General features: G+C 41.3%; 1 protein-coding gene across 2 annotated transcripts in view; it reads right to left on the bottom strand.

The window, feature by feature from the left end:
• The window catches only part of filip1l (filamin A interacting protein 1-like), a 63,618-nt gene that overhangs the window by 19,106 nt on the left and 22,828 nt on the right, over positions 1-21,684 (bottom strand). The gene's annotated exons all lie outside the window — the stretch shown is intronic.

The following is a 21,684-nucleotide window of genomic DNA, read 5'->3' as shown; positions in this document are numbered from 1 at the left end:
TTCAGGCAAAGACACACATGTTGGACTTTGTAGGTGCAGGTTAGTGTGTGTATGTGCGCTGGCTGGTACCTGATAAGAGGCATGAATCTGAAAAACCATTAATGTCCAAACCAGATGGAAACAGGAGATATCGCACAGTGCAGTAAGTTTTCCTACCTGTGTGACAGCTGCAGGAGTGAGTGCTTGTCTGTCTGATACACATGTGCATGTTTTTTTTTTTTTTGCCCTATAGCAACGTGTGTGCGTGGAGGATCTGATCAACTGTCTGCAGGCTGCACAACCAGACAAAGTCAGAGACAGAGGTGCACACTCACCCTCTCCACTGAGTGTGAGCTGGTGTTTGGTGCGATTTCTGTTGAACATCACACAAACCGCCTCTCTGCAAGCCGTCGCAGACGAGGCCTGGTCTTGCCCCGTACACTCAGCGCCGTGTGACACGCACAAGCTTGTGTGATACGCTCAGCCCAGGGGCTGATTACCTGACATACATACATGACATCATCGGCTTGTAATCAAATCCATATGTCTCCTTCCCTTCTCTCTCTTGGAGTCTGTGTCTATCTCTCGCTGGAATTCTGTCTCTCTTTTAATCCACCCATGACTTTGTCTCCATGTTCCTCCTTCTGTTTGTTTTTCTTTTATCCCTGTTCTCCCTCTCTTGTCTTTCTCTCTCTCCTTCACAGTCTTCCTCTGTCTTTGTCCACCACCTCTGTGGTTTTTTCTGTCTCGAGTTTCTGATCTCAGCCTGGGCCTCAGCATGGGCTTCGTTGTTAAAATGGAACGTGAATTTGATTGCCAGGCTAAAAACTCTCGTGGACATTTGCTGGCCTTTTATGGCCAAAATCAGGTTTTATGGCCGTTCTCTGGCTGAAGACCTTTTGTTCGTTGTGGTGATGACATGTTTTAGAGGCCAAATAGTTGTAATTACCTCTTAAAGGTGGACTCAACTCGTCTGTGTTTGTATTTTCCCTCTTTAACTTGCATTGTCTTGTTTTGTATTTGTTCTAGCTTTAGTTGTTTCAGTGTGTGCCTGTCACAAGGCTGTACAAGCATGTATTTGTGTGTCTGTCTCTGATGTGACCTTGACCTTTCACCCCTTCTTTCAACCAGCTGTAACCTTCAGAGTGTTTTGTAGCACTAAAGGCAGGTCTGCTACTCTCATAGAGGAAAAAATGTAGGATTTTATTGGCTTATTTTTCTTCTCCACATACCTGTCGCTCACAGATGTTTGTAGATTTTCCGTCATTGTAGTTTGATGCTAATGTTAACAAGATATTTAACTTTTATGTTCAGGCTTATGATCAACTTTTCCCCCAGGAAAAAAACACAAACGTCAAACTTGCATATTTCTGGGGAGATTTTACAGATCAGTCAACTACTATTATTAGTATTTGAGTGAAGAAAAATCCAAACATATGTGTGGTTTCTGTTAAGTGTGTCTGTACCTGTCTCTGTAACTCACTTTTACTGTTACATAACTAGGATTTCAGTCTCATATAACCTCAAGAAACCCATAGAGTACGTCACCTTCTTCACTTGTATCTCCAGATTTTTATTGCTCTGTTTGAACAGATGTGTTTAAGGTTTTTTGTCTGATTATTTTAATCATTATTTTATATGATTATTTATCCCGCCCCATTTCTGGTGCAGTGAATTTGACAAGAGACCAACGATGACAAAATGTCTTTAAAAGCATCCTTTATCTAAACCCCTTAAAAAGTGTAAGTCCAGCTGATTCATTTGCCTTTTCAGTTTAAATTGGTTGAATAATTGAGACAAACTGTTTCAGCGTAGTAAAAGTATAGCACTGCTCATTTTTCTTAGTTCTTGAGAGGATAATCTTTTGTTATTCTTTCCCAGCTTCAGTGATAGGAACAAATAGTTTCCTTTACTCAGCTGCATAACAAATGAAACACGTCATCCCACCATGGAGTGATATAAGATTATGGGCAGGAATCAATCATGCAGCTTCAGATTGAAGGGCTGGGCCAGGCAGACAGGCTGTAATTTACAGACTCACAGCAGCTATTGCCTAACAAAGGATCACACTGGGAGTGAGAAATTAAGAGAGGTGTGCAGAAATATTTGTGTGTTTGTCTGTGTGTGTGCACACTCAACAAAGTAGGCGTGTGTCTGCTGTCCTCAATTGGTACAGCTGATAATCATTACCCCTCCAGCACTCTGGACTTTGATGTAAATCGCAAACACTTAAGGAGGATGTTGCGATCAGTGTTTGCACAAATGTGGTAGATTTCAAAGCCCCAAGGCCACACATCAACCACCAGCCATTACATGTACAGTATTGCAAGAACTTGGCACCAGCTGGCTTTACATAATGTTTCATAGACTGCAGACACAGAGGTTAAGGACCATTTCGGATCAGAGCCTTTTGAAAAACATGAAAATGCAACCCTGTCCATGAGAAATTGCGTTGCTGTACAACTAATTTGCAGCAGCAAATGTGTTGTGAAGGAAACATAATGCTGACCAGCTGATGTTTTCCATTAACATAATGAGGAAATGTTGATTAATGTAGCTTGTAAGTCACAAAAATGTTACCGTATATATTAGTTCATGTTAAGGTTAGGGAAAGACTGTTGTCTGGTTTGATATGGAAACATCTGCAGTGGCCTGAGACACAACCAGTTTAACATTTAACTGAAATGAGATCTTTCCTGACCTTATCCAGAGTGCTTTAGTCACAGTTACATTTTGTCACTACAACAATTTATTGCTATATAAATATAATTTCTAGTAGGCACAACATAGAAATGAGCAGCATCTGAATCAAAATCATGTTTGAAACACCTCTGACTCCATCAGTCTCAGCTGCTGATATTTCATTGCCCACAAGAAGTAACTGTCATTTATTTCAGACTAAATCTGAGTACAGCTGTGAAAGAAAGCAGCATATTGCACAATAGCTCTTCAGACTCTGCCCTTTGTTACCGAGGCTTTAGAAATGATTTAGACTTGGCTGTGATATTTTTTCAGCGTGTTTTACTGCTAACACCTCAGTGAGGTAGGTGCCCTACAGCAGTGATTCCCGAGTAGCCCTTTATCGACGCCACCCATTATGGTCCAAATGTGTGCGTTCGTTTTGGTAAAATTGGTCAAATTAGATGTTGTTTAACACTTTTAATCAGATAAAATTGGATTGTTAGAATACGTATAATAGTTTTCTCTTTTCCCAGTAGGCCGACTCGTTTTCACACACACTCATTTGCAGCACATGGTGTTCAGACGTCACTCTGAGGTCTACCCTGTGCAGTCGGCCTGTTGTAAGTGGAAGGTTACTAGTTATCGACACAATAAATAAGCTATGCTAATCAGCGTCCCAAATAACTGATATTTGTGTTTATTTCCCTCCTAAACAGAAATATGTGGATATATTTTTATTTTATTGAATCATTATATGTTTTTTTTTTTTTTTTTTTTTCGAATTAGCTGAGTTCTAATCCCACGGCCCAACAACTGCAGAACTACCCCCTGGGGTTCAAGTACCCCTGGCTGAGAATCATTGCCCTACAGCGTCGCAGCAATTTGAGCTTTAGAGCCAGACGCCTGCTATTAAACTTACATAAGAACGTGTCGGTGTTTCCATTAGGCTTCACACCCTCTTCAGCCTCAGTGACAATAGCTATGCAGTACAACATGGATCTTGACAGCAAATTCACAGGAAGAACAGAAGTGTATGCACAAACACACACTGATCTGTACAGCTGTCAGGTGAGTAGGGTGGATCTTCCTCCCGAGACTCTTTGATGGTTTCCTGATGGATTAGCATTGATCTCAAGTTCATGGAGGCGTACAAGAGCTGCTCTCTAATCCAATTTCAAGCTGAGCTGAGCTTTCTCAGATCGAGTTGAGTCAAAAAGGCTGAAATGCTCGATGCCATTTTTCCCACCTGTCTGCTCGTGGAGTTACCTGTTTATCTATTCTTTTGAGCTGTTATAAAAGCTGTATTTTCATCATCTTGTGAATTCCACCTTCTATGTGGGTTTGCAAAGTAATTAATAAGTATGGTGCAGCTGCTACTTGACTATAGTGCAACCACTAGCTGGCTAATCTTTTAATGTTTACCTTCCCAGGGGCAACATCCACATCCCAGCCTCACCTCTGTCCTAATCAGCCCCTCAGCCTGCACCAAAACAAAGGTTGTATTTATGCAGTTAAAGATAACTGCACTTCAAAGCCTTCGCTGCTGAGATTGTGTTTAAGAGGGAGCATACGCAACTAAATGCCGGTTCAGCCTGGAAAAATTACAGTGTGACCGCCTGCCAGTGGAGCAGAGTTTTAAAGGAAGGCATGTAGCATACTATGTAAAGGCTGTTCCATTAGAATTCAGTATACATGAAGTAAAACCACAGCTCGTCTCTCTGAGCTAATAGTTTAACCACCTACGCTTTCCGACACACATTTTCAGAACAGCAGCAGAGGAAATTCGGAGGAACTTCCATCGGTGCTGTGTATCCAGCTCCTGCTCAGATATCTATCTCATTTACTCATTCTCTGACTTATCTGCAAACACTGTCCAGCATCTCTAAACACAGGAAATGGGTTTCCTAATCTGGTCACTCTTTCACAACTGCATTAATGGAAAAAATCCAAGAGCCTCTGAGAAATCCACTCCACTGACAGGGGTGTCATCACATTGCTATTTCAGCGCTGGCCAGATTAAAGGGACACATCCGAAGGCTCATGTCATACATGAGGATCAGTTTGAGTCGTAGGAGAGTGCAGATGTCGCACAAGGAAATGATTTACATAAGAGACATCGAAACATACTGTTGACATTTAGGTATCACCATCATGCTTTGTATGAATTTGTAACCCTGTACAGTGTTTATCTGGCTGAGACAAGTTCTTGTTCGAGCCTTTTGAGTTGGCTCATTACAGTGACTCTTAATACTTTTGTTTCTTACATCAGCAGTGGATCTAGTTTTGTTCTTATGTCCCGTTTTCTGATTCCAAAGCCTTTTGAAGGCAGCGTTCTCCATCCTCATTGTTCTGTGGCCTGTTGCATCACTGTTGCATGCGGATGACCGAGTTGTTGTGATTAGATTGTCGATGGTTTTGGCTGGAGAATTTTTGGTTCTTATCTCACTGGACTGTAATCGTTTCATCTCGTGCCTCATTCGGATAAAATGGGAGAGAAAAGCACTAAAGATGTAAATTAATACTTCACTGTGGTAGTAATAATTCAACAATCATTAATTCATTAAGATGAAGATGGCTGTATTGAATGGCTGTATACAATACCACTCAGTCACCCTGCACAGGATAATAGGTATAGATAAAGTACGTAGCTGGAGCTTTATGTGTACTAAAGTGTGTTTTTCTTTCTTTTTTCTGTCTCTTTCTGTTGTCATTTCTCCTCCTGATCCCTCTATCTTCCTTCTACCATCTCTGTCAGTCGTTCTGTTCTTTCCAACTGTGCCTCCACAGTTCTCGCTCTGTAGATGACACACCCCTGACAGAACACACCAGATGTCCTCATTCGTCATTTATCTGAACCCTCTCATAACGTTCTGGCTCTGTTCAGTGCTACAGTAGAGCAGGACCTCAGATGACACATCATTTTTCAGAAGTAATGGCTCACATGTGAGGGGATTAGCGTGATTAGAAGAAATGACAGGTGATCTGTTACATTTTCAGGGGAAATGTAATCAGACTACAACAAATAGTGGTAGAGGTATTGTCTTATATAAAGTCTAAGGTGAGAGCTTTACTACTAATCTCAGTCATTTTATCTGTTTTTATTTTACTCAACTGCGATCAGCACATAAACAGCAGAAAAACACAGCTCATGTTACAAAGTAATCAGGAGCCCGGTTCACAGTGTGACCTTCAGTGGAAGTCCATCACGCTTAAAAGAGGTTGCCTGACCCGTCTCCGCTACACTGTGCTTTATTCAGCAGACAGACACCGCCTTGATGAAAGACAAAAACCTCCAGTCGCTGACAGCAGTGCCAGTGATGTTAAATGTGACCTTTCCAGTGATGTGACCCTTCAGCAACCACTGCCTATTGTAACAACTTCCTTTACAAGGTTTATTGAAAATCTTTTTCCTCCCTTTCTCATCTTCCCCTCTCTCCTCCTTTCTTTTCCTCTCCCTCGTCTTATCTTCCTGCTGTTCTCTCACCATTTCCATCACAACCAGCCAGCTGCTTGCTCACCCTGGATCCTCCCACTCGCTGCTCACCTCTTTGTGTTCGCGAGGAATGTAAATGATAGTGATTCGGGATGTAGGGTGTGACGCTTGAATTTACTTTAGCGAGACAGAGCTGTGATGGACTGAGTCTGCGAGTGTCTGCCTGACTCGCCTCCCAGAGTGCTCAGAGGGGACGAGACCCCAGCTGGGTGGCGGTTTGGGATTCTGGACACGAGCTCTTTCTATTGTCTGCTCACTTCCTGTTCAGGCTTTCATTATCCCAATTACTTGGCAGCCGCCCTCAAATTGTCTCTGACTCTAAAGTGAGGAGCAGCAGACTGATGTTCATACCATTTAGCCGCCACGTCATCGCTTCATTTTCTCATGGATTGTTATATGTCATACCCACATCTGTATTTGTTGTTGCAACATTCTTATCCTTCACAAGACATGTTTTTCTTGGGAGTGTTTTATGAATTTGTCTCCTGTGTGTTATGTAGTCAACGCACAAAGTGACTGTCGTGGGGAGGGGGGCATGCATTTAATTTAATTTAGGTGTTGAGTAATGCAAACAGCTTGACTTAATCCCTTGTAGATTCAGTGGATGAGGTTCAACATACTGCACTCCTTATTGTAAGGAAACTAAATAACTGCTTTCTGTCTATGTCACGATTCCCAAGAAAGGAAATGTAATTGAAATTACAGAAAAGAAAAGTAAGGTCTTGTTGTAATCAGTTAGGCAAACTTTGTCTTTGCAGGTGGAAGCTTCTGCAGGTTACACACATCTATAACTTGCTCCAGTCAGTAGTCCGCCACAGAGGTTCATGGAGAGGCTTGAACATTGTTTTTATGATTATTTACAAAAGATACAAAAGGAAATTTGCCATTCAAATTTCAACTCAGCAGCACTGGGCATTAAGTGTTTGGTGCTAAGCATTAGGAAGCAGTGCAGCGTGGCAGATGGAGAAAATCCCTCTCAATATGTTTGATCTGAAGCCAGTAAACGGATATCTGTCCTGAACGTTCTTCCGGTCAACCTTTGTCCCGCAGCCTGGTTTGAACAGATCAGATCTACATACTTTTGTAGCTGCTTTGACTATGACTTTGTGCTATGCCAGTCCATAAAATCTGAAACCTCCCAGGAAAGTGGAGAAAGAAAGGGGGCATGTTAGGGATACTGTGGTACAGCGCAGACGTGGTGTTTTCAGGTCTCTTGGCTGCATTAGGCTCCCTGTGGCAGAAAACACTTATAATGTTGATGAAGTGCACCGGTGGGATACCTTAGTGCGTGTCGAGGGGCTGCTTGAAAGGCTTGGATCAGCAGTGTTATTAATGAAAGGACTGAATGTTGGATTTTAGCCCGTCTCTATTCTGGGTGATGTCACCGTCTGGATAGACACGACTAGTCTCACCTCAGTGACTGAACACAACAGATGGCTCACATCTGGATGGATTCCAGAGAGGCATTTTAGCACTGAGGGTGATGAGGTTTAGCTTTGTCCACTGACTTCCAGTGATGATGAGGATTGATGGTGATTTTATTTTCTTTTAGTGCAATTAGTTCTGGCAGGCTGCCTGGTCTTGAGAGGTTTTACAAGATATTTAAAAAATGTAAAAACATCTGTTGGCGTAGTCGCATGTATCTTTACATACACTTTCTGTCTTCTTCTTTTTTCCCTACATTGTTAAACATTGATGTCATAATGTTTGCAGATTAATTAAAGCAAACCCAAACAGCTTTTATATTGCTCTTACAGCCTTTACTGGATGATACAACACATAAAACATATACACATATTTCCTAACATATTATCCTTTTTGTTTAGCTGTTCTTTGTAACAAAAAGATTTTTATTTTACTAATTTTTTATTCAAGGAAGGATCATAATTGATTTTACGTTACATATATTCATTTTCTGCATTCTGCAGTGCAGTGTACATATTCACATGGGAGATTTCTGGACACTCATCAGCTCCACATGAGAAGCTAGGGCTGAACTGTTTTGTTTTGTTTTTTTTGTTTGATCCTTAAAATGCATTTAATTTTACCCTTCCCAGCAAGAGAAAGGCTTCCACTTAAAATGTAATATTAACATTTGGATGCAGTGCAGTCCCTCTGAAACCGCTCCAAGGCCTAACAGAGCAAAATAATAGCTGCTAAATCAGATTTTTATGTTATTTTGGGTTGAGCATAAAACTGGCTGTAATATACAGCTTCTCGAAATGTGAGCTCATAATTTTCTTTGTTTGAGGAAAAAAAACGAGTTCGCCTTAGGAATGAGCTCATGCTATACTTACATTAAATTAGAGAGATCCAGGCATAGCATTTATTCTCTCTTGTGTTTGCTCTTTGTCCAAACCACAGATACCGTACCTCCTCCTTGGCATGCTTAAACGTTACAAGAACCCTTCTTAAATTGTTGGATGCTTTTAAACAGATTATAGGTGATAGGAGAAGAGAAGGTTCACTGATGTTCTCTGCTTTGGCACAGAGACTCTGTAATACTTGTGGCCTGATAAAGATGGGTGTCTTTGTGGGGAAATCAGATAGGAATTGTGTATTTAACCAGGTGACTATACCAAAGAAACCAGAACAAATAAAGTATAAAACATTTTATTTCACACTCTGCTCTTTGCAGGAGCCTCGTATGGGTTCTCTATTCAACCTTACTTGTCTCCTTGCTGACATGGATACTTCCTCTTTCTTCAGCTTCACTAAGCCTTGAGAGGCTCCTGAAACTGGATAGACCCTTTAAACTATTTTTCCACCCTTTAGTCATACTCCCCACCCACCCACACACCCAGCCACACACACACCCACCCACCCTTCCCCACCTCTGTCACTGCCAGGAGGATTTGCTGGGTTTCAAGCCCCAAAACATTTGTCCTGAGATATCAGCCCCTGGACTTTGACAAAAGTCTGATTTCATCACTCTAATCTTTTATGGCGAAGCACGTAGGCCATCTTAAATCCTGCTGCAAATGTTGTCTCCCGGATGTCTTTATCCTTCAGTGTTACGAGGGTATGAAACTAAGTGCCAGCCATTTATGGCTCACCAGCTCCTCACCAGGTCAACACAGCGTCAGGACAGAAGATTTTGGAGTAAAACTAAATTGACTGCATAATTTAATCTTGGAAAAATACAGTGTAATTGAGGTTTTGGGCTCGCTTCAAAAAGGCTGGTTCACTCTGAAAATGACTTCTAGGAAGAATGCGGTCCAGAGTTTTGGGTGGAGGAAGGTGGATGTTGTTTGTTTTGCTGTTATGACACTGCAGCTCAGACAGTGTATTCTGCTACACATTTTGCGGCCCATGAATATAAATTATTAACCATCGGGGCCATCGGGCTTGTGGAACTGGCGTATTAATTAGCTTGGCACTGGTCTCGTCTCCTGCCATAAAAAGGCAGAATTTGGTTTTCTGTTAAGTCATGCATCTTATTGAGAGATAAATTACATTTCTGCAGTGTTTTCGCAGAGGCTTGGTGGGCTTGTAAAAGATTAAACTGTCGAACATTGCTTCCACGTTCTTTTATAAAACAGTATTTCTCAGCACATTACTCACAGATACATAATAATTAAGTTTTATTAATTTCCTACAAATATGTATGAAAGCAATAATTATTATTGTGGGAAAACTTGTGTCTGAATAGATAATGTTTACTCTCTGAAACAGACCAGTGCCAGCTATTCTCCAGTCTCATAACCCTGCAGGAAAACGTTCTCATCAATCATCTCCAGCACCTTGCACTGGATCTTAGAGGAGGGAATTTAAAACCCAAACGTGGCTCTTATTTCCTGGTTTCATGAGAGTCTTGTCAAAGCCCAGGATGCACTGGGACGGGGTGGTCCCTTTGACAGCTCTCTCCATTGTTCCCCGCCAAAGAGTCAGTCCCTGAAGTTTTAAATTTTGGTTTCCATATCACAGCTTGAAACCTGACCACCTCAGTCTCGACAGGTCCTTCTCCAGACCAAGCACACAGCCTGGAGATTCTTCCTCTCCCACAATAGCCACAAACTCACTTCTTACTTTCTTATACAGGAATTTATAGTGTAGGGACCCTGACATCTTAAAATTCCTTTGAGATGGTAAATGTTTGAGATTGTAAGATGACTGAATACAAGAAAATCCAACTCCCTCAGCCACAAATAAAGCTGTATTCCCAAGTAACAAGTAACCAAAAACACCAGCTTGTTTTTCGGTCTCTGTAAGACAAACTTCGTCAAGGAAAAGTAAATTGAACCCTGTTCCTTATAAACATCCTTAATTAACAGTTACCACCTCCAAATTAGTTGCTTCCTAACACCCTGAGAGCTATTTTCAATTTTACACAAATCCTATAAAATCCCAACAGTGGCTGCAGACACAATAACTCAGGAAAGGGGATTTGTTTAATGGATGACAAAATATTTAGTTTTCTGCTTCTTCTATGAGAAAACTCTACATTGAAGCACAACCTGTGCTTAGCCCCTGACCTCTTTTATTCTGATTATACTTTGCATTAAAATATAAAGGAATAGTTTGACATATTGGGAATAATGCAGATTCTCTTGCTAAAATTGCTAAAATTCCTTCTTTTCGTTAAAATACCAATAAATGAATGGCAGATATAGTAAATTATCAGCCTGTCCCCTGTGTGCATTTCCCCAAAATTCCCTGTTTGAAAGGAATTCCCTGTTTGATTTTGTGATTTTGTGGTATCTTGTTTGTGGCTCTATCTTAGCGTCAAGAGTTTAAGATGAAGTGAAAAGCAAGAACTGGGGAAAGTGAAAGCAACAATAGTGGCTTAAATCACCAACCCTGCTACTGCCTGACAGGAAGCTATTATTTGCTGTTTGTTGACACAGCACGGTGTCCTTCATCAAGATAAGTGACAAGTGGTGAGATGTGAAGAAGGAAGATTTTTAGACATTTGCATACTGTATTGCAGTGGGGGAAAAAAAAATAAATAACCGAAACTGCCGAACACAGTCCCACAGGAGGAGTTTTGTTGCCTAAGGCCCAGCTAAACTGGCTCTTCCTCCCAAAGGCTGAAACGGGATATGAGATCATGAGATGTGTTGACAGGAACATCCTCAGTGGACCCCGCTACCATGGTTTTGGCGATTACTTTTTTTTTTTGTAGTTTTTAACTTTGTTTTTACACCTACTTTAAATCTTTAGTAACAATGAAGGCATGCTGAAGTGTGGTGCATAGGCTGGGTGTGCTTAGTTTTACCTTTAAGACATCAGTAACCCGTTTTTGGCCAAAGTTAAAGTTTGGCTTTTAGTGCGAATGTGTGTTATATGTCTTATAGCATACTGTAAAGTTTTCTTCATGTGCGTAATCGTACTGCATATCATTAAATATAATTATAGCTATAGCATAGGCTGTGTTTTGCAGTTGTGGATGCTTAAGAGGAGAAGTTATAATGCTGACATAATAAAAATGTCTGTATCTGCTCACATCTAGATTATAGTGTGTAGAAAACAATCTCTATGCTGCCTGTAAATGCTGGAATGGGATTGTTACATAAACATGAATGTCCCGTATTTCCATCCTGTTAATGGCCGACTACAGTACAGTAGTAATCTTGTCTTTGTTAAAAAAGAAGTGGAGGGTGGGGGCGGTGGGATGTTGCACAATTCATCATGGGCATGTCCAGATAGCCTGTTCGCCACAATGAGACATTTGAGTTGGCAGATCCAGGCAGGCGCTTTCCTCCCTCCATATTTCACTCACTATCTCAACACTGACTTTTGGCCGGGAGCACAGGCACAGGCTCATTGTTCAGACACTGCAGCTGCCAGCTACGAGAACGTAATGTGCAAGTTTCTCGCTGTCGCTTCCTTCCAGCCTGACAGGACGGGAGCGAAAAATGGCTTCCCTTTGCCATGTTTTGCCAAGCTGTAACTCAAGAAGGTGTCTGCTAGAACAAATGTGAGAAGAGGGTAAATCAGAGAGATTAGCCCTCGCTGGCGGGTAAATGTATCCTCTACAGTGTCAAGTTTACATGTCATTCTTCTGATTTTCTCTGTTTCCTGATGCAGTTTGAGTCTCGCCGTCGTTGGCTGTCTCCAGCCCTGGCAGAGGCCATGCACGGTTCACAGCAAGCATAGAAATGTCATACTAACTCTACATTAGCTGCATTTTTCCTGCTTGACCCCGGCCCTCCACCCTTCGTGCTATTTCCTTTCACAAATAGAAGATTAGCTCATACATCACTCCTGTGGATTCCCAGTCACCATAATCATTTGTCAAGCTCTGTTCAGTTGACCGTTCAGTTGTTCCCCTTCTTTTTTTTTTTTTTATTTTAACCCTATGAGACGTTTGCTGTTACAAATAAGTTGTCAGACTGCTCTAATAACACTGCTGCTCAGTTAATTTTTACTGGAAAACTCTTTATTTCATATTTAGTCAAACTCATGGGTGCCACCTTGCCATTACAAAGCACTATGTCACCCACTGGTCTTAATGTTTATGCCACTGACAGTGCCAGTTTTCTCCAAACTTGACTGAAATACAACCTTTGCACAGACGCCATTAAGTCTGTTAACCTAGTCCAACCTCACACATAAACACTTAGGTATTTACTCAAGCTTTTACCCCTTTAAAAGGAAAAATGCACTGTAAAATGAAACAATCTCATGTAAATACTGATTGGAAAAACAGGTCTTTAATTTGGAAAGAAACCTTTTGCACCTACAAACAGTGATTTTATAGACTTCTTTGAATTTTTTGACATTCGTTCTGAAATAGAAAATACGACTATTTCTGTATCAAATGCAGGACAGTGCCACTAAATTTTTATTTCACGTTTTTTGTCAGCTGAGCAGCTCTAGAAGAAGTTGCATGCTCAAATTCATTACCTGAACTACAGAACTAGCATACAATATGTAATTTCTATTTTAGGATCGATCCTTCTCCTTTTACAACAAGTCTAAAAAAGGTTGGAAATGTACGAGCAGTGAGCCTTACGTTCGTGTGGTTGGTGAGGTCTAATCGTGCATTCTGTCAGGGAGATGTAATCACATTACGCCATGCAATGACGACTCTCCAGGCCTAATTACCACCCAGTTTACAGATGGTTTGGAGCAATATTTTGACAGACTCACACACACTTGAAGGTAAGAGTGCACACATAAAAACACGCTTTTATGTCAGGGGTATCTGTTTTATGTCACTGGCTTCTGTCTTGTAACACTATTAATGGGTACCTGCACATCTGTGGTGCAGAGGTGGACAAAGCATTTGGAGTAGACTGTGCATCTCTAAGCGCTGATGCACCTTGTCTTTATCGTTTCAAAGATTACCATCATATTCTATCTATGAGTTAATAAATAAAACTACAATGACCAGAAATTGCTTTGTTCACACACCAGTAAGCAAGCTAGAACAAAATAAGCCGTAACATCTAGTTGTTTCCATTAGATCATAAGGAAATGCTTTGCTCAAGGGCCAGAACACACAGGTCTGCAATATAAAGCTCCCTTCTTTCAGATTTGAGCATGTGGCACCTTCATTTCTCTTGAACTCTGATCATGCAAATTTTGTGTATTTGTTGCTGGACAGTGTTGAGAAAAAATGAATACCATGTCAGTTTTCTCCACATTAATTGAGACAAAGTAAGAAAATGCAGGCTGTTTTACTTCAAAGCATAATATAATAAACGCCCTCCAGGCCAAAAAACCTCTGAGATGCATGTTTTATTATGAGAATATCATTCTTCACTCTTAAAATTGATCTTAGACTAAGCAAAACATTATTATCCAAATAAATCACTTTACAGAAAAAGTCAGTGTGCTACAGTTTATAGATGAAGTTGTGCAACTCAACAGCTTTGAGGGTTAAGTGAAAGAAATGGAGGCTGAGTTCCCTTGTCTTAATACCATCAACTTTGTTACAGTAGATTCAGACAAATGAGTCTGAGGTTGAGGAGTGTGTGGAGCAATATGTTCGTTATCTGGCCAATGCAGAAAAGGGAGTGAGTGTTGGCTGACCAGCCCAAATTAGGTCAGTTGCCGCTCAGTTTTTCCGACGATGTGGGAGTGATAGTGACGAGCGTCTAGATACACAAACAAAGATGGTGTGTGAAGCAGGAAAAACAAATGCAGCAGGGTAAGGATTCACCTTTCCTCTTAGTTTCACATCCATATTTGTCAGTAGTAACCCAATATAACCTAAAGCCATTGTGACACCATGTTATCTCAGGTTGGTCATATATTGTATTACCTTAATGTATCTGATCACAATATATCTTTAAATGAGAGGCAACATCAGACATTCAGTATGCTCTAAAACTAAAACAAAAGTTTTCTGTCTGTTAGCAAGAAAAAATGTTCTTATTAGTAACTTAAGTTATAGTAGCCACTGTAGAGATTAGTCTACAAGAGATAGGGTCAAATTTTGCTGAAACCTACTTCAGTAGTGGAGTAAATGTGCTTAGTTACTTTCCACCCCTGGCTACTAATTAAAATAATCCACATCCTCTTTTATGGAGACTGAAAACTGTGCAAACGTGTTGGAGCTCAATGTTAGGACCTCACAGAGGCCAAAGCATCACATCATTTTTGGCAACTGAGCCGCCAAGACATCAACAACCAGCACTTTAATTGTTGTACTGCAGTGTCTTTTCAGTCTTCATTTTCCTTCTGTGCTGCCCTTCTCTGACTGGATTTAATTCATCCACAGATTCACTATTTAGTTCTACGCTTGTCAACTAAACTAGGAGACATTCTCATAAAGTTTTACCAAGCGAAGTGCTGAGAACTCTCGAGCTTAAACCCATTTGCTCTTGATTTTCGAGGAAATAAGGCCCAGCAGTGTAGTGACGTATTTGGAGACAAGGCAGAATGTGTTTTGAAAGAGCGCAGAGAGGTGGCTGGATGTCATATGTGTGTTTAGAGGGTGTCGCTGAATGTGTCATATTTGTGTGATTCCTGACCTCAACATGGAGGCTCGCTGGTGAGGCTTCAAAGAGTGCAAGTGCAAATATCTGAATAGCGTCATATACTGTACAGTAGTCGGCTTGAGGAATAGCTTTCCTTCCCATAAAAGGAAATGTTTGACACAGAGCTTCAAAAACACATTATAGAGACGTGTACTTTCCAGTACCAGCTTATAATAAACACGTATCACATTTTTTTTTCCCCAGAAAGTCTAGAAATTCTCATAGTTTGAAACTGACCAGATATTTCACTTATCTCATCCTCTCATTTATCACACCAAAAGCTCCAACTGGCTTTGAACGGGAATGTATAATATGCACTAGGCTGAAACATTTTTGGGATGAGCACAGGTGTCCTCAGACTCAGGAAAGACGTCACATGTCAGCAACAGTTGATGAATGAGGCAGATTTTTGTCTCCTCACCAACAGTTCTGGGAGTACTGATAATATCTTAACGATGCATAGGTGAAGACAGATCCTGCTCATGCATGCAGTGGAATATGTGTACGCACAGGGCAACAGCTGCTTGACAACTTCCTAGAACATGCTGTCATTTGTACAAAATGCTTTCTGACTTAAATGTTTTTCCCCCTCCTCCTGCAAAGTTCACAGCCTGCCTCTGAGGTGAACTTGCAGAGGTAGGAACAGTGATCATTATTAACTAAAAATCCCAGATCGTAAAAACTGAACACCGCTGTGTTCTGCTTCAAAGAACAGGGCAGGTCTGGATAATAAGCGTCTCAGCGATGATGAGGGCATCGCTGAAGAATGTTCTCGATCAGATCCACATGAGTGATGTCACCACGGCTGCAGTTAAGTCAACCAGATGGCATGAACATATAGTGCGTGCCCTGCAAACCGTTAAGAGCAGGAGGAAGGTTGTGTGCTGTCACGTTTGCAGCCACTGTGCTTTTTATCTGCATTAGAAAGCTTAGTAACAGTGATTATCACTTACTGCACCAGTAAATTACATCAACACACACACACTTTTACTTATTATCTGCGAGCTGTTTTCCCACCGCATCGCTTTGTTTCCATGGCAAACTCACAACTGTTGAACTTCCTCATAAAGGCCTATTTGCATTGTGCAATGATAGTGACTAATAAAATACAGAAAATTACAATTTTCAGGATTTTCATGGGAAAGTACACGCATCTAATTTGTGTGAGTCATAACATGTTGCTGAAATAGAATGACATGCAGCAGCCACAGGCATCTGATTTCAGTGATTCATGTAGATGCCTCGTGGCTCAGGATCATTTTCAAAACATATAGGTTACAGATCAAGCAGTGAATATGTTAATATATACAGAGATTGGACAAAATCTGGTCTTTGGACTTTGGTCCAGGTCAGTCAGCATTTGATTTCTGCTGTAACTCTAAGACAGTGTTTTACCTGTTTTAGTTTATGGACTCATCAGTCATCATATATTTTACCAGAATTAATGCAAAAGAAAGTTGTGAGAAAAATACAGATTATTTGGTGTAAGTTGTAGTTTATATTGTCCTGTAAATGTCTCGTGTAACAGGCTGTGTAGTCACAGAGTGATTGTTCCTCCTTGGTTTGTCTTATTTTAAGTATTTTAGCGCATAAATGGGCCAATGTATCCTGTATTCACAAGAAATACAAACAGAAATTGCACAAAATTCATCCAAAAATAAACATAATTTGGTGTACATTTTTCTTGCTTATCCCTCAAATTTATCTCAGGACCCATTAATGTCTTTTCTGAAAAAAAATCCCTCTTTGTGTTACTATTCATCCATCCCAGCTAAGCAAATAAACACTGTCCAGGGAAACACAAAGAGGGGATTGTGTATTAAAATGCCTCGTCTCTTACACTGGAATCACGTTAAGAGGAGATCTTTTCACAGCCAGAATGCGCAGCAGGAACAATAAGAGCAACCACGTTGTAGTCTGTGATCATAAGTATGTAATTCTGAGCACTTTCCAGCTTCTATAACGCGGTTTTTCTGTTTATGATTCTGTGGCAGTGTTTGTGATGTGTATCTGCCAAATTAAACTCTGGCACCCGGTACGTACACTTGATCACCCACAAAAAGAAACATTAAAATATTGAAAACGTAATGAAAAACCCAACCAAACAGCAGCAAGTGAGACTTCCATCCAAAAACAACCTGGACTCGGTAACGCTAGATGTTTTGCTTCTCTTCTCCCTTTGGTATAAAAATGATCCCAGGCCAGCTGGATTGGTAAACATAAGGTTACATCATAAGAGTTCTAGGTATTCAGGGGTGTTGTTTCATGCCGGTTGCTGTCATCTGGAGACGTCAACATGTGAAGTTGCCTGGTGTAGCTTTAAATGGTAAAGATAGAAGGATGAACTGGGGGTTTGACTCTCGTCTCATATTTCCATACTGGGTTCAGTGCGTCACATGACAGCATAGTATGCTGTCGTATGATGTACTGTAACAGTATATTTCTAACGTGAGCCAGAGTTTAAGTTATGTCTTATGCTATGCATGAAACCAAAGGATACAGATGGTCATAAAATTCGCTCCCTGCCCTGCAGTTCCTTACGAAAGAACAAAGGCGAGCAGAAGGCCTGTCATGGCGTGGCTGTATGCAGTGTGAGTGTATATCTGTGAGCTGAAGTCATGTTTAAAGTAACATCTGTTGGTGGTTAGGACGCCGCACTCTCTCTCACACCCCTGCTGCTCCTGCAGTACCCGGCGCGCAATGAGGTCATCACTCATGGACGGCTGCTCGATCGACAATTAATCAGAGGGGAACGGGGGATCATCCCCAGCCCCCTGCCCGGATTTACATGCTTTTTAGGGCTTCCAGGGAGGAGGTCAGTCAGCAGTCAGAGGCTTCCTGCTATAAAAAAGGTCAAAATTTTTAAAAAAGGCAGCAGGAGATGAGGATGTGTAGTGCATGAGTGTGTGTGCATTTGGAGAAGGAAAGAAAGGGAAAAAAGGTTTTGTCCATTTCCAAACTCTGCTGCACATTATCCCAGGATGCAATCACAACAACCCAGGAAGCGGAAATGATTGCATCCTGCTAAAATGCATCACACAACAACAGATTAACGAGATTGAAATAAAAGCCTGGTGCAACATGGTGCCTCTCGTACTGTACATGTCGAGTCGTGGCAGCTGCTCACCTCAAACAAGTGATAAGTGGCTTTTCCTTTTAGAAGTCAAAGCTTTTTCAGGTTGCAGTTTTTCTGGCCCTCTGTAACAGTGTTTTGGAAAAGCGCTCAGAGCAGAACAGAAGCTGCTGAACAAACTTCGGGTTTTGTGCTCGGGCAAAGGACTAAAATGTTGTTTACTCAAGCTCCTCAGGGATCCTCTGTTTCTTCCTCCCCGAGGCAGTCTTGATGACATGTCTACGTCAACGTCTTTAGAGGGTCAGTGGCCTGTTACATGACAGAAATATGTCTTCTCTACGTCTTGTTGAAACTTCCTTGTGACCAGCACCGAACGTTTTAACAGCACAGAATACTTCCCTGGTTTTATTGATGCTGGATAACTCTGGTTTATTTGATTTCAGCTTGGGTCCAGTTTTGTCATGTTAGCCTTCAGTTCTGTTAGTTATAATAACTTTTTAGAAACCGAAGTGATGAGTGAGATCTGGGAGCACAGGGACATCACTGGCTATGTCTAAAGGTAACTAAATCCTCCTAATAGCACCTCCAAAGGTCAGTAATTAACACCTTACACTGTATAGTGTGTGTTAAGTGTTAAAATGCCAAGTTGTGGTTTTACAGTGGGTTGTGAGTGGGTCTATATTTTCGGCCAGGTGCTATTACTGTTACCTCCCTAAGTGCCAGCTGGTTCCTGACAACCTCACATTGACATTGACAACTCCAGGAAACCAAGAAACAGTCCCACACACAGCCCCCATAAACCACACACTGGTTGCATCAACATGTCAGATTGCCTGACACTCAGATCTGTGCAACGCATTGCTGAAATTTGGGAGGCGTGTGTTACTGTTCACTGTACGATACGAATTCTGCTTGACCCCTCATTTATGAATCGAATAGGAGCTGAGCTCTCTTATGTACACTCACAGCAGTGCCATATGTATAGTGTAACTCATAATTATCCGTGTGGCAGCTCTGAAAAATATAATGTCTCATGTGAGGATTGTCTGGACAAACAAGTCAGGGAGGGAGTGAGGTAAGAAGACACCTCTGAACACACACACTTACAGATTAACTTCATACACGCCTGCGTCCACGACTGTAACAGAGTACTCAGTTACATAAACAAGGCTGCGTCCAACCCCTGAGGACAGATGACAACGGCAGATGTTGAACACCACCCCACACACATTTTTACTTGCTTTTATGTACACATACTAACACTGAAGTCCACCAGAGAACCCAAGACTGAAAAAATACACCCTCATCAACTATTTCCATGGTAATCTGGCATCTTGATGAACACACAGTGTGACTGATGCTTCTCAGAGCCATTAGGTTAGTTTTTCTTTTTTCTTTTTTTTAAATTGTTCTCCTCTCAGATGAATAAATCTTTTTGCCCTTTCTCACGCGGTAATTAGCTGGACCCTGGACAGAGGCCTATTTTTCATGGCAGCCTGTCCTTCCTGACATGCATGGTGACAAAGTACAGACCGTCGTCACACCGTCCTCTGGTCCAACTCAAACACTCTGCTACGGCTAAAGTGCAATGATGTGATTGTCCCAAATAGGTCACGGGCCGACGTCCAGCTGTGTTTCCTTTGTGAAATTAATTGCTGAGGGTGCGTGTGTGTGTATTTTAATGGACATGTGTCTGTGTGTGTTGTAGGCGAGCTTCTTGGTTAGTGTGTGTGTGTGTATGATATGTGATATTGCTGAGGAAGCAGTAAACAGAGCACTGCCCAGTAACTGCTCTCCATGTGACATTTACAGAAGAAATCAGTCAGACGTGTTTCCACCTTAGGCCTCCAGCCGTCTCTGTCTTGGCTAGCAGAGTTAAACAGCACTTCCAAATAATTCAACCCAGGTTCATCTCACATTACAGCATTTTATGGATCATGTTTTCACCATTGGAGGCGTTAAGACTTCTGCAACATGCCTGTACAGTAATCTAAAATAGTTGTAATGTCTCATAATCCAGCGCACTTACAGTATAATACCTCTTAACATGACGCAGATGGAATTACAGCTGTGATGAGGCTGTTTGCAATTTGCTGCATGAATAGACGCAGCATGCTTTAGCCTGTTATCACTGCTTCTAAATGAATCATGCACATTTAGTCCACGGCCACACCGGCAGCTCTGTGATGCTGTGTTCACGTGCAGCGATGCTTTGAGCTAAATGCTGTGTGCTCGCAGTGAATGCTTCTAGCAGGGCTGAAAATCTGTTTGTGGTCTTAGGTCAGAGTACGCGACAGAGTGATAAAAAGAGAGCAAGCAAAACTGCACATTCAAGCAATTGTGATCTCTTCCTATGAACTTGGACCAGTTAGAGATTTACCACATTATAGCACATAATGAAACCGCAGCATAAACAACTTGATCTTCAAGTGTCCTTCGTTATGAGCTGCTTCCTCTGAGCTTCACTGGCACTTACTGTAGCTATATGATAGTTTTCCAGGGATATGGTTTTTCACTCTGGTCCAAAAATATCCGCAGAGCTACCATAAAGCAGAGCTGTAAATGTAAAGCTTATTTGTGTATTTAAGCTCAAACCTAAATGATCTGTCGACATAGTCTTGCCTCCCACTCTCAGTCGCTGGATCATCTCCAGAAGAAACTCTTGGTTTGCTCTGGGTTTGTGCAGAGTTGTACAATAAAAGGTGATAATAAAAGCAGAGGACCTACTCCAGGTCATGGGAAAACAATAATGGAGTTCTTCAGGGTGGATTTCCCTCTGTAGTCCTGAAGAACACTTTGATTTAATGCTAACATTACATAGGTTTATTAAGACATTTAAAATTTGGCAGCCCTGAGTTGGATCCCCCTCTTTTGGAAGTTGACAAATTACTCCTGAACAAGGCACTCAGCATTATTCAATGGCCGCTATTCTTATCTTCCATCACAAGGGAAAAGACAAAAATGTAATCACACCACTTCCACTCTGTCTGCTGAAATGGTTCAAAGAGGGCTTCTAACTGTGAAGAAGATGCTGACACTGACTCGTAACAGGACGCTCATACCGCAGGGACAGTGAGGCAATCAGAGATGACAGATATTACTGAAAGAAGGAAGCTGCATCAGCTGTAATTTTGGGTTCAATTCGATTCTGCACTTAGCAGCTGTGTGGTCTTTAAAGTATGTGGTGGCGTTGTCACTTGAACGTCACTTTACATATTTGTGCTTTTACTGTTCTGCCTGTTGGATCTTAATGTCACTTAATGTCATATCATTGCGGTTGGTCTATAGAAGTGTTTTGCAACTTTTGTAATTTAAATTTAAAAACAGGAATCAAAAGCCTAATCCTCATTGACACCCTATTTTCCAAAGCTCATCGGCTCTGCCTTCTAAACAACAGGAGGTTAGCGGATGCAATTTGTTTTGATGTAGCTGAAGGGCATCCAAAATTAGAATTTAAATCAGATATAAGAAAGTGTGAGTTAGACCCTGAAACTAAAATGAGGTTTTAGTTTTAGTAATTGCTTTTA

The sequence above is a fragment of the Toxotes jaculatrix genome, chromosome 24 (genome assembly GCF_017976425.1).
Source record: "Toxotes jaculatrix isolate fToxJac2 chromosome 24, fToxJac2.pri, whole genome shotgun sequence".
NCBI lineage: Eukaryota > Metazoa > Chordata > Actinopteri > Toxotidae > Toxotes > Toxotes jaculatrix.
The sequence above is the reverse complement of the archived record's forward strand: the minus strand, read 5'-3'. Positions and strand labels throughout refer to the sequence as shown.